Source organism: Staurois parvus, unplaced genomic scaffold, assembly GCF_062004578.1.
Source record: "Staurois parvus isolate SC_StPar_1 unplaced genomic scaffold, SC_StPar_1.0 ptg000432l, whole genome shotgun sequence".
NCBI lineage: Eukaryota > Metazoa > Chordata > Amphibia > Anura > Ranidae > Staurois > Staurois parvus.
In genome coordinates, this window is record NW_028318228.1 from 12,901,356 (window position 1) to 12,919,452 (window position 18,097).

The 18,097-nt window shown below is 38.2% G+C and overlaps 1 pseudogene; it reads left to right on the forward strand.

Moving 5' to 3' along the window:
• Positions 1-13,298: 13,298 nt before the first annotated feature.
• Positions 13,299-13,888, forward strand: LOC149454395 (small ribosomal subunit protein uS3A pseudogene; annotated as a pseudogene).
• The last annotated feature ends 4,209 nt before the right edge of the window (positions 13,889-18,097 follow it).

Genomic DNA, 18,097 nt, shown 5'->3' on the forward strand with positions numbered 1-18,097 from the left:
CTCTGGAGTGATGAGACCATGATAAATGTTTTGAGAACTGATAGCTACAAAACTGTATGGCGTAGCAAAGGTGAGGAGTACAAAGAAAAATGCATGGTGCCTACAGTGAAACATGGTGGTGGCAGTGTCCTTCTGTGGGGCTGCATGAGTGCTGCTGGTGTCAGGGAACTGCAATTCTCTGATGGTATCATGAATTCACAGATGTACTGCTCTATATTGAAAGACGATCACTCCATGCCTTTGGTTGTCGTGCACTTTTCCAACACAACAATGATCCAAAACACACATCTAAGGCCACTGTTGCATTTCTGAAGAAGAACAGGGTGAATGTGATTCAGTGGCCAAGTATCTCTCCTGATCTGAACCCAATCGAACACCTATGGGGCATTCTGAAGAGACAATTTGAGCATCACTCTCCATCCAGCATCCAGGCTCTAAAAGAGGTTGTTCTTGAAGAATGGAAAAAGATAAATGTTGCAATATGTTGCCAACTTGTTCATTCCATGCCTAGAAGACTTGGTGCTGCTCTTACAAATCATGGAGGTCATACAAAATATTAGATGGAGTAGTTTTTGTTGTGGGGTGCAGGGGCGGACTGACAACTCATGGGGCCCCCGGGCAATAGGGGATCATGGGCCCCTGTGTCCTTGCCCACACTCAATTCACACCCAAAAAAGTGTATAAAAAGATACCAGGGGCATTTCATGGAGGCCCCTACTGACCCCGGGCCCTTGGGCAGTGCCCGAGTGCTCGAATGGTCAGTCTGCCCCTGGTGGGGTGTATTCATTTTTGCATCAGCTAATTTGAGTAAAACTGAAGATTTTGTCATCTAAGTTATATTATTACCTTTACTTTCACATAATGAGCGAAACAAATGTTCTATAAAACCCAGCTTTGTAAACATTTTGGAAATTGTTCCTGTGTTCATTGAGATATTCACTAAAATCTTACTTTTCAAAAGGGGTGTACTCATTTATGCTGAGCACTGTATATATATACATATATATATATATATATATATATATATAGATACATATAGATATATAGAGATATATATATATTAAAATATATATATATATATTGTGGCAGTGCGGTGTCCTGCCACGGTAAAAATAAAGCTGAAAACCCTGGATTCTCAATCAGGCAGGTTGAGGGGCTCCAGAGGGTTGATGTATTGCAGAGGAAACTGGCTTTTCAGTTTCCTCATATATTCATTAAGTTTGTTTTGGGATCTGGAGCCTGGAGATTTCAAAGAGATCTGGGAGGGATGAAATCTCCAATCCGGGGTCCGTGTTTTGAGAACCCACACTGAGTGCACAGGTGTGTACAGGCCTTTTTATAGGGTCCTAACCATAGTTCTGGGCTCCACCCCGGCAAACGGAGTCAGGAGGGCTCCACCCTGGGCAGACAGGGGGTCTCTGCCTTGGAGTCAGGCGGAAGCCAGACTAGCTGTGTGCTAGTGGCTATAATTTGGGAAGAGTCTGCAGGAGACAGACAGTGAACTGTGTACAAGCCAGGAGGCTGAATCTTTGTTGGTATTTCTTGATGGTGGATACCCCTGCGTGGGAAGCATTTGTGTTATGTGAACATTCTTTTAAATAAAATTGGGCAAAAAGGCCCTTAAAGAAGCGAGTTGCTGTGTGCTTTAACGAGAAGAGCTCTACCACTTGAAGCGAGTTCCCACAATATATATATATACAGTTGTGTTCAAAATAATAGCAGTGTGTTGAAAAAAGTGAATAAAGCTCAAAATCCTCCTAATAGCTTTTATTTCCATACACACAAATGCATTGGGAACACTACACATTCTATTCCAAATCAAAACATGAAGAAAAATGTATCAAATTTGTGTTGTTCCTCTAAACAAAATGAAGAAAAGTGAATATTAGACTGTTCAAAAAAATAGCAGTGTTTGTATTCTTCTTTACAAACTCAAACATTCACTATATAAACTGAAAATGTTTGAAGATTTTGCTTTCCTTTGAATCACTTAATGAATATTTGGTTGTAGTCGCACTGTTTCTGAGAACTGCTGTACATCTGTGTTGCATGGAGTCACCCAACTTCTGGCACCTGTGATCAGGTATTCCAGCCCAGGATGATTGGACTACATTCCACAGTTCTCTATTTCTTGGTTTTGCCTCAGAAACTGCATTTTTGATGTCACCCCACAAGTTTTCTATTGGATTAAGATCCGGGGATTGGGCTGGCCACTCCATAACGTCAATCTTGTTGGTCTGGAACCAAGATGTTGCACGTTTACTGGTCTGTTTGGGGTCGTTGTCTTGTTGGAACACCCATTTCAAGGGCATTTCCTCTTCAGCATAAGGCAGCATGACCTATTCAAGTATTCTGATGTATTCAAACTGATCCATGATCCCTGGTTTGCGATAAATAGGCCCAACACCGTAGTATGAGAAACATCCCCATATCATGATGCTTGCACCACCATGCTTCACTGTCTTCACAGTGTACTGTGGCTTGAATTTAGTGTTTGAGGGTCGTCTGACAAACTGTCTCCGGCCACTAGACCCAAAAAGAACAATCTTACTTTCATCAGTCCATAAAACGTTGTGCCATTTCTCTTTAGGGCAGTCAATGTGCTCTTTGGCAAATTGTAACCTCTTCAGCACATGTCTTTTTTCCAACAGTGGGACTTTGCGGGGGCTTCTTGCAGATAGCTTGGCTTCACATAGGTGTCTTCTAATTGTAACAGTACTCACAGGTAACTTTACACCTTCTTTGATCTTCCTGGAGCTGATTGTTGGCTGAGTCCTTGCCATTTTGGCTATTCTTCTATCCAATCGAATGGTAGTTTTTCGCTTTCTTCCACATCTTTCAGGTTTTGGTTGCCATTATAAAGCATTTGCAATCATTTTAGCTGAGCAGCCTATCATTTTCTGCACTTCTTTATATGTTTTCCCCTCTCCAATCAACTTTTTAATCAAGGTACGCTGTTCTTCTGAACAATGTCTGGAACGACCCATTTTCCTCAGAATTTCAGAGAGAAATGCACTGTAACCAGCATGTACAACATTTTCTGCCTTCCTTCCTTAAATAAGGGCAATAATTGCCACCTGTTTTTCAAAGAATGAATGACCTAACTAATAGAACTCCACACTGCTATTATTTTGTACATGCCCCTTTCAATGAGTGATTCAATTACACAGAATCAGCAGCATACATGTCATGACTGTTGGGTCTGTTGGATTTCTTTTACTCTACTTCACCTGCTAGTAAATTATTTGCATGTAGAAATATTATTTATACCAAAAACAGAGATTGATCAGGTTAGTGATGTCTGACTGCTATTATTTTGAACACAACTGTATATATATATATGCTGTACTGTATAACATATTCATATATATATATATATATATATATATACACAGGTGAAACTCAAAAAATTAGAATATTGTGCAAAAGTTCAAGACAGCTCAAGCCGTAATTTGTCATAATTGTGATGATTATGGCTTACAGCTCATGAAAACCCCAAATCCACAATCTCAGAAAATGAGAATATTGTGAAAAGGTGCAATATTCTCGGCTCAAAGTGTCCCACTCAAATCAGCTAATTAAGCAATAACACCTGCAAAGGGTTCCTGAGCCTTTAAATGGTCTCTCAGTCTGGTTCAGTGGGAATCACAATCATGGGAAAGACTGCTGACCTGACAGTTGTGCAGAAAACCATCATTGACACCCTCCATAAGGAGGGAAAGCCTCAAAAGGTAATTGCAAAAGAAGTTGGATGTTCCCAAAGTGCTGTATCAAAGCACATTAATAGAAAGTTATGTGAAAGGGAAAAGTGTGGAAGAAAAAGGTGCACAAGCAGCAGGGATGACCGCAGCCTGGAGAGGATGGTCAGGAAAAGGCCATTCAAAAGTGTTGGGGACTTTCACAAGGAGTGGACTGAGGCTGGAGTCAGTGCATCAAGAGCCACCACACACAGACGGATTCTGGACATGGGCTTCAAATGTCATATTCCTCTTGTCAAGCCGCTCCTGAACAACAAACAACGTCAGAAGCGTCTTTCCTGGGCTAAAGAAAAACAGACCTGGTCTGTTGCTCAGTGGTCCAAAGTCCTCTTTCCTGATGAGAGCAATTTTTGCATCTCATTTGGAAACCAAGGACCCAGAGTATGGAGGCAGAATGGAGAGGCACACACTGCAAGATGCTTGAAGTCCAGTGTGAAGTTTCCACAGTCTGTGTTGATTTGGGGAGCCATGTCATCTGCTGATGTTGGTCCACTGTGCTTCATTAAGTCCAGGGTCAATGCAGCCGTCTACCAGGAGATTTTGGAGCACTTGTAGCTGGCCAGCTAAGACCGGTCCTAGGTTGTTAATATGGTTCACATATATGTGTATACCTAACCTGCCAATAACCTCAGTACAGTGTATATGTGCATATGTTAAAGCCAAAATCAGAATCATTGCTGTAATTTATGTCTCTGAATCTTATATAACATTTATATATTCATTGTGTTAGCAGAAGCAGAAAAGGAAAATATACCTTTAAGAGTCAGCACATAGGTAAGCCAATCACAGCCAGCCTCACACTGCACAGACCCTTAATCAATCCCAGCCAGTTTCACATGTGTTCCTCTGTAAAACCCCCTGCTAGATTTTTCTAGAGCCACTTGCTCACCAGACAGAAGAGGAAACAGACAAAGTTCCAGTCAGAGATAAGTTCTATGGAAGCAGAGAAGGCCAAATAGGTATTTAATGCACTTATATGTTTCTCTATTGCCTAACAGTGCAAGTAGATCTGTATGTAAAATCTGTTATATGTGTTTACTTATAGTTCCACCAAAATAAGCCACTGTAACACGAAACGAAATACGTAAAGAATCACAATATGCAACCGTAATCCATAATCCACAATACATCTACCGTCTTATGTCACCTGACAAGATTGAACTGTTGAATCTCCTTGTTTCTTGGTGATTTTCATTCACGACGTGTTTGTATATGAACTGTCCGCTGCACAAGCAGCAGTGTTATATGAAGAAGATTGAAGTTATTAAAGAAGTAAACTAAAGTATTCGGTGTGCTCTTTAAACCTACTGCATCCATCGAACGGCATTAGAGGAATTACAGTAAAATCAGTCTAATCAAACAAAGGAAACAGCAATTGTATAATATTTCTAATGCCACAGCGCGCAAGGCACTACATAGTGCTGCGCCTGCCACAGCACTTCATGCTTCCTTCCGCAGATGAGCTTTATGGGGATGCCGACTTCATTTTCCAGCAGGACGTGGCACCTGCCCACACTGCCAAAAGCACCAAAACCTGGTTCAATGACCGTGGGATTACTGTGCTTGGTTGGCCAGCAAACTCGCCTGACCTGAACCCCATAGAGAATCTATGGGGCATTGCCAAGAGAAAGATGAGAGACATGAGACCGAACAATGCAGAAGAGTTAAAGGCCGCTATTGAAGCATCCTGGTCTTCCATAACACCTCAGCAGCTCCACAGGCTGATAGCTTTCAATCCACGCCGCATTGAGGCAGTAATTGCTGCAAAAGGGGCCCAAACCAAGTACTGAGTACATATGCATGCTTATACTTTTCAGAGGTCCGATATTGTTCTATGTACAATCCTAGTTTTATTGATTGCATGTAATATTCTAATTTTCTGAGATTGTGGATTTGGGATTTTCATGAGCTGTAAACCATAATCATCACAATTATGACAAATCACGGCTTGAACTATCTTGCTTTGCATGTAATGAGTCTATCTCATATATTATCCTAATTAAAAGGTATAGGATTATTGTTGCCAAAATTTATTTTGGGTGGGATATGCTGCTGACACTTTGGTGTTTTTTGTAAGTGGCGCTTTTTTCTTTTTTAATTTGGTATCTCATATATTAGTTGCACCTTTTAAGTTGCATTAGTGAAATAAATGAACGTTTGCACGATATTGTAATTTTTCGAATTTCACCTGTATATATATATATATATATATATATATATATATATATAAATTAATATTATACACTAGACATGTGCATTTTGTTTCGTAATGAATCTCTTTTCAGACAAAAACTGGATTTTGGAGATTCAGATGTATATAAATCTCTGAATGGAGAGAGAAGCAGAATCAGAATCCGAAAAGTTATAACAAAATTAACCAATGCATTAATTTAATTTGCTTCATTCAGATGAAGTCACCTAATGTGATAGTAGTTTGGGCCCATGGGGAAATGTATTAATTTTTCAAATTTGTTCAATAATTCAAATTCGAGAAAATTTGTGATTTAAATTGAATTTGTAATCATCACAGTCAGTCAGTTCAGTTTCACAGACTAATGCAATTCTTAGGTTTGAAAAATTCTGGGCCGCTAAATTTCACATTATTTATTCCATTGCCCCCAAAAATATTGAATCCTTCCAAATAGTTACAATATATGAATATCAAATGCCCCGGAAATATATAGCAATCTTCCACAAAACTGCAACATTTTTCAAATCCACCGGGACCTACGAATATATGACACAAGTGCCAAAGATACGAAACGAATTCCTAAAATAAATCAGGTCCATATAATGAATATGTTCAAATGAAATTCTTCAATGAACAAATGCATCCAAAATGAAAATTTCCAGCATTTCTTATACATTGTGTCTTAAAAGAATGAGTAATAATTTGTAATAATTAAGTAGTCTACAAAGATAACAATAGTAATAGTTGAGCGAAACTCACATCTCGAGACAAAAGAGTGTCATGAGCCTAGTTGGACAAAGAATTTGGAACTAAAGAGGTTAAAAATACAAGTGGAATATTTCTTTTTTCTGTATTTATGTTTTCTTTTTTTTTTTATATGAATACCTAACACATGAAGTTGGACATTACAAATAGTTACAATATATGAATATCAAATGCCCCGGAAATATATAGCAATCTTCCACAAAACTGCAACATTTTTCAAATCCACCGGGACCTACGAATATATGACACAAGTGCCGAAGATACAAAACGAATTCCTAAAATAAATCCCTAAATAATTCCTAAAATAAATCAGGTCCATATAATGAATATGGTCAAATGAAATTCTTCAATGAACAAATGCATCCAAAATGAAAATTTCCAGCATTTCTTATACATTGCTTCTTAAAAGAATGAGTAATAATTTGTAATAATTAAGTAGTCTACAAAGATAACAATAGTAATAGTTGAGCGAAACTCACATCTCGAGACAAAGAGTGTCATGAGCCTAGTTGGACAAAGAATTTGGAACTAAAGAGGTTAAAAATACAAGTGGAATATTTCTTTTTTCTGTATTTATGGTTTTTTTTTTTTTTTATGAAGACCTAACACATGAAGTTGGACATTACAAGGCGGCTGCCTATGTTAACCTAGCTGTGACACCAGGTGGTGGAGGTCCATTTCTGTGTATGTTTGAAAATGGAAGTGATGATCAATCTGTAAACACTTTGGAAAGATAATACATCTATTATCTATAAGACCGAGAAGGAGAAATATGTGAAGGCAAGATCTTATAGAAGAACAGTCAATAACCTTCATATAGAAGTGATAGGAACACAAAGGGGAGGAATATCCTTGAAAGGGCAGCCAACGGAGCATCAAAGGTAAAATTTCTCCAGACAGCATTGGAAGTCTTGGCAGGATTAGACCTTTAAATCTGATGGTCTTCAGTAGGAGCGATCTTACAATGATATATGAAGTAGTGCACAAGCATCCCAGGACGACGGAGGAAGAAGAATCATTTTCATGTGAATTATTATACAAAGTATCATGGCCCTGAAATGCTTTTCAATCAAATGAAAGGTTTAAATGGACATTGCCCCTTTAATGGGTACTTTGATGCTAATATCCTGTGCTGGAAGTGTCCACCCTACAACTAGACATGTGCAGAATGAAAAGATTTGTTTAGTTTTGGATTGATTTTTTTTTAAGTTACTAATTTAGTTTCATTGTATTCGTAATGAAATGTGTTTAGTTTAGGTTTGTTTAGTTTAATTGTTTTTTACTGGATTCAAAATTTTTCCACCTGGATCGAATTCAAATCCAAAATATCATATTGATCTGAATTCATTGTGAAGGATAACTGGTTCTATTCTATTTGAAATTTGAATTTAGGAAGAAGGCTATGCTCTTTCAGTTTTATTCAATTCTAATCTAAGCTATTCTATTTTTTTATATTCTATTCCATTCTATTCTTTTATTTTCTATTCTATTCTTTTCTTTTCAAAATAAACAATTCGGAAGACAGCTATATTCTTTTTTATTTTATTTTATTTGAAATTCAAATTTCTAAAGATGGCTGTATTCTTTCTATTTTATTCTATTCTATTCTATTTTTTCTATTCTGTGCTATTCTTTTTCTATTCCATCCTATTGTTTTATTTTATATTCAAGTCTAGTATTTTCTCTTCTATTCGCTTCTATTTTTTTTCTGTTTTATTCTATTATTTTCAAAATTCAAATTTTGGAAGACAACTATATTCTTTCTATTTTATTCTATTCTAGTCTACTTTTTCTATTCTATTCTTTTCTTTTCTATTCTACTATATTATTTTCTATTCCTTTCTTTTATTTTTTTCTATTCTATTCTGTTTTGGTTTATTCTATTCTTTTCTAAATTAATCGCTAAATACAAAAGGCTTTTTTTTCTAAAAATTACAAACATTATTATTATTATTATTATTATTATACAGTATTTATAAAGCGCCAATAGTTCGCTCAGCGCTGTACATTACAATGGGGGACAGAACAATAACAATACAATACAATGCAAAACATGAGGGGATCGAGGGCCCTGCTCTTTCGAGCTTACAATCTAGGAGGGAGGGGATAGTGGTACAGGAGGAGAAAGCTGTGGGGGATGGAGTGGTAAACATGTCTATACTTTGTGTCCAGTCACACACGAAGCCGCGGCTCATCCCCTCCCCCTCTCTCTTCTCATTGGCTCAATGGCTATGATTGACAACAGCAGGACCCAATGCTTCTGTCTCCGTCAATGAGGAGTGGGTGTCCCGGGATAGCAAGACTTTAGTGCACATCGCTGAATCGAAAAGGGGCTTAGCTGAGTATTGAATGCATGAAGGTAAAAAACCTTCCGCCTTTACAACCACTTTAAGATTTTTAAATTAAAATTTCGGAAAAGACAACTATATTCTTTCTATTCTATTCTACTTTATATACTCTATTCTTTTCTATTCTATTAAATTATTTTACATTCTATTTTACTCTTTAATTTTCTATTCTATTTTATTCTATTCTAATCTTTTAGAACTTCGAATTTTGGAACTGGCTATATTCTAATACAATCAGCAACAGTAATCAATATATTTATATTTCAAATTCGTTTTTGCATTGGTTTTGAATTCAATTCAAATGAGTATAATTTAGTTTGGCCAAAAAAAAAAATTTTGTTATTTTGGATTCATATAAATTCTTTACTATTGTAATTTGGAGATATGGATGCAATCAGATCTCCGAATAACAAAAATTTCATCCAAATTTAAGGTCATGTTTGCAAAAAATAAGCTTAAAAACGTCTTCTTAGCTCCTTATCAGATATGTAATAACTACAAATGTCTGTCTGGTAAGGCTCCATGCCAGGGGCGGACTGACCATTTGGAAACTCTGGCACTGCCCGAGGGCCCGGGGGCAGTAGGGGGCCCCATGAGATGCCCCTGGTACCTTTTTCATAGGCTTTTTTGAGTTTGGGCAAAGGACACAGGGGCCCCATGATCCCCTATTGCCCGGGGGCCCCATGAGTTGTCAGTCCGCCCTTGCTCCATTCACACGTTTTGATAACGCTGATAAGATAGCTGTGTAAAATCACGATAAAAACATTTTTCAGCTTTTTTTAGCGTTTTTGCATTAGCGGCGTTTTGCAGCAGTTGTGTTTTTTAGACGTTTTTATGACCAAAAAAAACTTCCAAAAATGCCGGTTTGCGGCGTTTTACCATGTTTTACAGCGTTTTTCAGTGTTACAGTGTTTTTAGCTGAAATCCAACCTATTTTTTTATTGTACTTCAAATGGTATCTTAACCCCTTTCAGATGGAGCAGATTCATCAGTGTGATCCGCCTGCTCAGTGGGGGATCTCTCCACTGATCCCCGCTGAGCAGGCAGATGACAGGTCTCTGTCCGCTCTGCTGCTGACAGATAAAGTCAATTTCATTGAAGATTTCCTGGTTTATCACGGACTGTTTTTTTGTTTTTTTTCACAGTTTGATCTACTTTTATATGTTTTGGTGCAGCACTTAAAGTGTTACTAAACCCAGGTCCCTGCATTCAATATTTCTGGTTTCCCACAGAACATGGAAATGTAATTATTTTAGTCAATATAAACTGCTAAATACCTTTTCTCATCAGCAGTTAGAGCAGTCTTGTCACTTCTATCAGTGTCCAGCTGAGCACTAGCTAAAGCTTGTAGGAGGAGGTTTTTTTCTGCCCTTGGAGAATGCAGGACCCCGGACCTCTGTCTGGACAGTGCTGATTGGCCCTGTTCTGATCACATGCACTCTCCCAAGAAAAAAAAAAACCTCCCTAGCAATACACACCAAACTGAGCATGTGCAGAGTGCCTATGGTTCAATCTGTCTTATCAGGAGATAAGGGGTGGTTGCTTAAACAAGTGGAGGAACATAGCAATCAGGAGCAAATGGCCTTTTTTACACAATGCAGAGGATTAACCCCTTAGGTTCCACAGTGAGTATAACAAACATGCTTTACTGCATATACGTTTTTTCTAAGAAAAAATGGATCAGTTCCCATCTCTTTTTCATCCATTTTTCAGCAGTTTTTAATATCCATTTTTCATCTGTTTACATCCATTTTTTGTCCATTTACATCTGTTTACATCCACATATTTGCGTACCCCTCTGTGTGCTGGGAGCGCACCGCAGTTTTTTAATCTATTTTTCATCCGTTTGCATCTGTTTTTCATCTATTTACATCCATTTTTCATCCGTTTTTTCATCCTTTTTCATGCGTTTACATCCATTTTTCATCTGTTTACATCCGTTTTTGTCCATTTACATCCATTTTTTGTACATTTACATCTGTTTACATCTGCATATTTGCGTATCCATCTGTGTGCTGGGTGCGCACCGCACAGCACGCTCCCAGCACAAAGACCGGAGTGTCATTGACAGCCCTGGGTCCCGTTCTAACGATTGGGACTCGGAACTCCCAGCTATGGGTCACATGATAGCTGTGATAGCTTCTGATTGGCTATCACAGTGATCAGTCACTGTGAAACCCACTCCCCTTGTTTTTTTTTTCTCTGAATGGAGGAGAGAGATACATTGTATCATTATATACATTATATTATACATCGTATCTCTCTCTCTCTCCTTGCAGAGAGGGAAAAAAAACAACTGTTTGTAAAAAAATAAATAAATAAATAACTATCTAAAAATAAAGAAAAAATACCTAGATCAAGGTTTGATCTAGTTCAGTTTCAGGGTTAGTGTTTGGGTCAAGGTCAGTGTCATAAGTCAAGGTCAGAGGTCAGAATGTATTATTTTTTTTTAAATTTAAGTGTCAGTGTATTTTAGGTAAAAAAATGAAAAACAAAAATGCGCACTATTTTTTCTGGGCTGTAGTGCGAGTACAAACAACAAATAACACACATATATGGTATCACTGCAATCGTCAAGTGCTGGAATATTTGGTGGAAGGTTATGGTAGTAACAAGAAACACACAGCTACATTTTAAAAAAATATTTTATTTACTATTTTGGGCCAGTTTTCCTTTGATAATAAAAAAAAATCCGGAAATACCCATTACCACTTACCACCAAATGAAAGCCCAATTTGTCCAGAAAAAAACACGGTATAATCCACCTGGATGTACAAAGCAGTTGTAATGATTTGTACAGTTTTACTAACACATGTCAAAGTTGTAAAATTTTACTTAGGGTTTAAGATTGGTTTTACCCTTAGGCATGAAGGGGTTAATTACCACTTTGTTTTTTGGATTTTTTTCTAAATAAATAAAAAAAAAAAACCTGTCAATTTTGAAAAAAAAATAATAGATGCAGAACAAAATGTATTTTACTAGATTTCTTTGGTAATAATAACCCACATTGGTGTACAGTATATTATTTAGTTTGTGTGAAAGTTGTAGAGTCAACAAACTATGGTATATAAATATCTAAAAATTGATCAATCCTGATGTACTGACAGCCAATCTCATGTCTTGAGAACCTTAAAATGTCAGGACAGTACAAATACCTCCAAAATGACTTGGAAAGTACACAGTTCAAGGTATTTAGTAAGAGGCATGGCGAGTTTTTTGAAGTTGTACATTTTTGTCACAATTTTTTTGAAAATGAAAAAATTATGTAAAATTAGCTTTTTTTAACAATTGTTTTACATACTGTCACTAGTGCAACACAGCATCATATGTGGCGGTGATTGGGGATACTGACTGCTGACAGTATGTAAAAAAAAAAAATAAACTTTTTGTATTAATTTTTTAAACATCTCTTTTCTTTTTTTTTAAAAAAAAAAACACTTTTTAATACTTTCATCAGAGTAGTACGTCACCATAGTGACACTCTTCTACTTTGAAGGGGGGGGGGTTTGGGGGAGGTGATCATTGTAATGTTCACTGTTATAAGCAATAGTTAACTGTCATGAATGGTTTTCCATTCAAGACAGCTTGCTCTCTGTTGATATGATGTGATTGGCTACAGCTAAATACATGGTACAGGGTGTCAGGTACCATGTGATATCTGTGCGCCAATCACAGCTGCCCAACACTAAGGAAACAGTCTTTGTTTTGGTTACATTGTAATCATGTGATCTCTATGACCTATCATAGATTACATGATACCCCAGCCACTCACAGCTGCCAGGTACCGAGTGCCCTGATTAGCTGTGTCCACGCCTAGTGCGCATGTGCTGGGCGACGTATCAGTACAGTACCAGTAAAGAGACAGTGCACCATTTTTTACTCATTAGTCTACATATGTCTCGTCTTCAGTTATAATGGTAGCGGTGGTCTAGATTTGAATCAGACACCAGGCTCATGTTGTTTTGGTTTTTCAGTACGTTGCCTGGCCGTCTGTGCTGCCTGCTTGCAATATATGCAATAAAAAAATGTGTCCTTTCAAAAGAGGTAGTGATACATTTTTGCGGTTGTGCAAAAGGGAGGTATTCTGGATATTCTATCTAAATAAATGCCTCACGGGGTTTGAACCATGAATGGGACATCACATATTTTTATGATTGATAGAGAGCATGTCTCTAGTGTTCCCTTCACTCCTGCATATAGATGCATGTGTGTATATGCCGTAGTCCAGAAGAGGTTTGGGTTTCCTGAGGGCAGTGTGGAGCTGTATGTAGAGAAAGTTGCTACAAGGGGTCTGTGTGCCATCGCTCAGGCTGAATCCCTGCGTTACAAGTTCCTGGGAGGCCTGGCTGTGAGGAGAGCCTGTTATGGTGTCCTGCGTTTCATCATGGAGAGTGAGGCCAAGGGCTGTGAAGTGGTCATGTCTGGCAAACTGAGAGGTCAGAGAGCCAAGTCCATGAAGTTCGTGGATGGCCTGATGATCCACAGTGGAGACCCAGTCAATTACTATGTGGATACAGCTGTACGTCACATCCTTCTCAGACAAGGTGTGCTGGGTATCAAGGTGAAGATCATGCTTCCTTGGGACCCCAGTGGCAAGATTGGCCCCAAGAAGCCCCTGCCTGACCACGTCAGCATTGTGGAGCCCAAAGAAGAGATCCTGCCAACTACTCCCATCTCTGAGCAGAAATGAACAAAGCCTGAGCAGGCCCAGCCCCCAGCCATGCCCCAGGCTGTACCCACTGCATAATGGGATGTGGAAGGCCCAGGATGTGATGCTTTTGGATACCAGCTCAGAAACTCTTTAAAATAAAAAAAACCCTAAAAATTATTCTGTCTCTTTTTATTATTATTTACCATGTATGATGTGAATTGAAAAGCTCACAGGAGACCAGCTTATTAAAGCTGGTGAAAAAATAGACTTGTTGCACTGGCAACCATTTAGATTGATATGAAATACACCCCTTGAGGGTTAGGGACTGATGTGAATGTACAATATATACAGTTGTGTTCAAAATAATAGCAGTCAGACATCACTAACCTGATCAATCACTGTTTTTGGTAGAAATGATATTTCTAAAGGGCAAATAATTTACTAGTAGGTGTAGTAGAGTAATAGAAATCCAACAGACCCAACAGTCATGACGTGCATGCTGCTGATTCTGTGTAATTGAATCACTAATTGAAAGGGGCATGTTCAAAATAATAGCAGTGTGGAGTTCTATTAGTGAGGTCATTCATTTTTTGAAAAACAGGTTGCAATTATTGCCCTTATTTAAGGAAGGAAGGCAGCAAATGTTGTACATGTCGGTTACAGTGCATTTCTCTCTGAAATTCTGAGGAAAATGGGTCGTTCCAGACATTGTTCAGAAGAACAGCGTACCTTGATTAAAAAGTTGATTGGAGAGGGGAAACCATATAAAGAAGTGCAGAAAATGATAGGCTGCTCAACTAAAATGATCGCAAATGCTTTAAAATGGCAACCAAAACCTGAAAGACGTGGAAGAAAGCGAAAAACTACCATTCGAATGGATAGAAGAATAGCCAAAATGGCAAGGATTCAGCTAACAGTCAGCTCCAGGAAGATGAAAGAAGGTATAAAGTTACCTGTGAGTACTGTTACAATTAGAAGACGCCTATGTGAAGCCAAGCTATCTGCAAGAAGCCCCCGCAAAGTCCCACTGTTGAAAAAAAGACATTTGCTGAAGAGGTTATAATTTGCCAAAGAGCACATTGACTGGCCTAAAGAGAAATGGCCCAACATTTTGTGGACTGATGAAAGTAAGATTGTTCTTTTTGGGTCTAGTGGCCGGAGACAGTTTGTCAGACGACCCCCAAACACTGAATTCAAGCCACAGTACACTGTGAAGACAGTGAAGCATGGTGGTGCAAGCATCATGATATGGGGATGTTTCTCATACTACGGTGTTGGGCCTATTTATTGCATACCAGGGATCATGGATCAGTTTGAATACATCAGAATACCTGAAGAGGTCATGCTGCCTTATGCTGAAGAGGAAATGCCCTTGAAATGGGTGTTCCAACTAGGCAACGACCCCAAACACACCAGTAAACGTGCAACATCTTGGTTCCAGACCAACAAGATTGACGTTATGGAGTGGCCAGCCCAATCCCCGGATCTTAATCCAATAGAAAACTTGTGGGGTGACATCAAAAATGCAGTTTCTGAGGCAAAACCAAGAAATAGAGAAGAACTGTGGAATGTAGTCCAATCATCCTGGGCTGGAATACCTGATCACAGGGACCAGAAGTTGGTTGACTCCATGCAACACAGATGTACAGCAGTTCTCAGAAACAGTGCTTATACAACCAAATATTCATCAACCAAGTGATTCAAAGAAAAGCAAAATCTTCAAACATTTTTCAGTTTATATAGTGAATGTTTGAGTTTGTAAAGAAGAATACAAACACTGCTATTTTTTTGAATAGTCTAATATTCACTTTTCTTCAATTTTTTTAGAGGAACAACACAAATTTGATCTATTTTTCTTCATGTTTTGATTTGGAATAGAATGTGTAGTGTTCCCAATGCATTTGTGTGGATGGAAATAAAAGCTATTAGAAGGATTTTGAGCTTTATTCACTTTTTTCAACACACTGCTATTATTTTGAACACAACTGTATGTGTAAAGCGCTGCAAAAATGGACGGCGCTATATAAGTACCTGGAATATATATATGCACCTTATGTGCGCACATTCATGTGCACACACATCTTGAACACCATCTTTTTTTTCCCTTTGGGATTTTCTTTTCTTTTCGTTTTTATGGTGCTTTACTTTTGTTTTTTGATGCATTGTTTTTTGATGCGTCACTTTTGATATATATTGTTTCTGCTCTTTGATATATTCTGGTCTGAATATGTATTTTTTTTGTGATTTTTCTGTGATTTTTTTTGTACTTTATCCCAAGCAATCAAGTGCTTTCTGTATGCGTTTTTTGTATATATCATTATTTAAATTTTGATTATGTACAAATGTGGCTCCTTAGCCCATATCTTCTTGGGATATTTACTCACTTTTATCTGTGTTTGTGTATGTTATTTCATTTTTCATTTTACTTTTCATTTATAATTTTTTCATAATTATTTTTATCAATTATTCTTTTTCTCTCTCTTTGTTTCTCTTCCACTTTTCTTTTCTTTTTCTTTTCCTCCTTTCTTGTTGTTCTCTTAGATCACTGTTTTTGATACAATGGTTTTATATGTTTTGTTACAATGTATTAGTAGGTGTATCCTCAGGATTCAGGAGTGCTGATTAGGACAGGTGTTCTTTATTAACTAATACCTATATAAGACAGCACTTTTGTTGTTTTCTTTGTTGTGATTAAGCACAAGATCGTGTGAAACGCATTAACAGGTCCTGTATTCATGTCCTGGTGTTTTGTGTATCCTGTGGATCAATAAATATACACTATGTTCATCAATCCTCCGGTGTGCTGCTGACCCTTCTTCCTGTACTGTTAGCAGGCGGCAATTAGTTAACAGACATGGTTTTTGTTCAATCGGTATATCAACTTGATATGTAAAAGATATGAAGGTAACAACCTCATTACAGTAGCAAACAGGGGCTGACTGACAACTCATGGGGCCCCCGGGCAATAGGGGATCATAAGGCCCCTGTGTCCTTGCTCAAACTCAAAAAAGCCTATGAAAAAGGTACCGGGGGCATCTCATGGGGCCCCCTACTGCCCCAGGGCCCTCGGGCAGTGCCCGAGTTTCCAAATGGTCAGTCCGCCCCTAGTAGCAAAGCAATTTTGGCCATTTCCACATCATATTACGAGGTCAGCCAGGCTTCTATCACATCTAGGATAATCTAGTGTATCTCTACGATGCCATCAATGTAGATTAGAAGGGGTATGATAAATTCTATGCTGTATAAAAAGCTACATGAGTCCCTGTGTAGGATGAGGATACTGAAGTAAGTGTAGTCAGTGCCTGTTCCAATAAATCTGTTATATGTCCTAAATCTTCCTCAATTTTTTAGCCAGAATTTTAGTCTAAGCTTGTATTTTGTCAGTCAAAAGCCCATACAGCTGGGAAATAAGTCCCTTTTTAGAGCTAGCACTGGGTTTTGTTGTTCTTTCAGTGCATATGGGTCTGAGCCACCAAAGCATGTCTTAGTTGTACATGCTGGAAGAATTTTCATTTTGTGAGATCATATTCATTTTGGAGCATTAGGTGCATTTTAATAGACTATCCCACATATAATTGGTGTACAGTCAGGTCCATAAATATTGGGACATCGACACAATTCTAACATTTTTGGCTCTTTACACCACCACATTGGATTTGAAATTAAACGAACAAGATGTGCTTTAACTGCAGACTGTCAGCTTTCATTTGAGGGTATTTATATCCAAATCGGGTGAACTGTGTAGGAATTACAACAGTTTGCATATGTGCCTCCCACTTGTTATGGGACCAGAAGTAATGGGACAATTGGCTTCTCAGCTGTTCCATGGCCAGGTGTGTGTTATTCCCTCATTATCCCAATTACAATGAGCAGATAAAAGGTCCAGAGTTAATTTCAAGTGTGCTATTTGCATTTGGAATCTGTTGCTGTCAACTCTCAAGATGAGATCCAAAGAGCTGTCACTATCAGTGAAGCAAGCCATCATTAGGCTGAAAAAACAAAACAAACCCATCAGAGAGATAGCAAAAACATTAGGCGTGGCCAAAACAACTGTTTGGAACATTCTTAAAAAGAAGAAATGCACCGGTGAGCTCAGCAACACCAAAAGACCCGGAAGACCACGGAAAACAACTGTGGTGGATGACCGAAGAATTCTTTCCCTGGTGAAGAAAACACCCTTCACAACAGTTGGCCAGATCAAGAACACTCTCCAGGAGGTAGGTGTATGTGTGTCAAAGTCACCAATCAAGAGAAGACTTCACCAGAGTGAATACAGAGGGTTCACCACAAGATGGAAACCATTGGTGAGCCTCAAAAACAGGAAGGCCAGATTAGAGTTTGCCAAACAACATCTAAAAAAGCCTTCACAGTTCTGGAACAACAT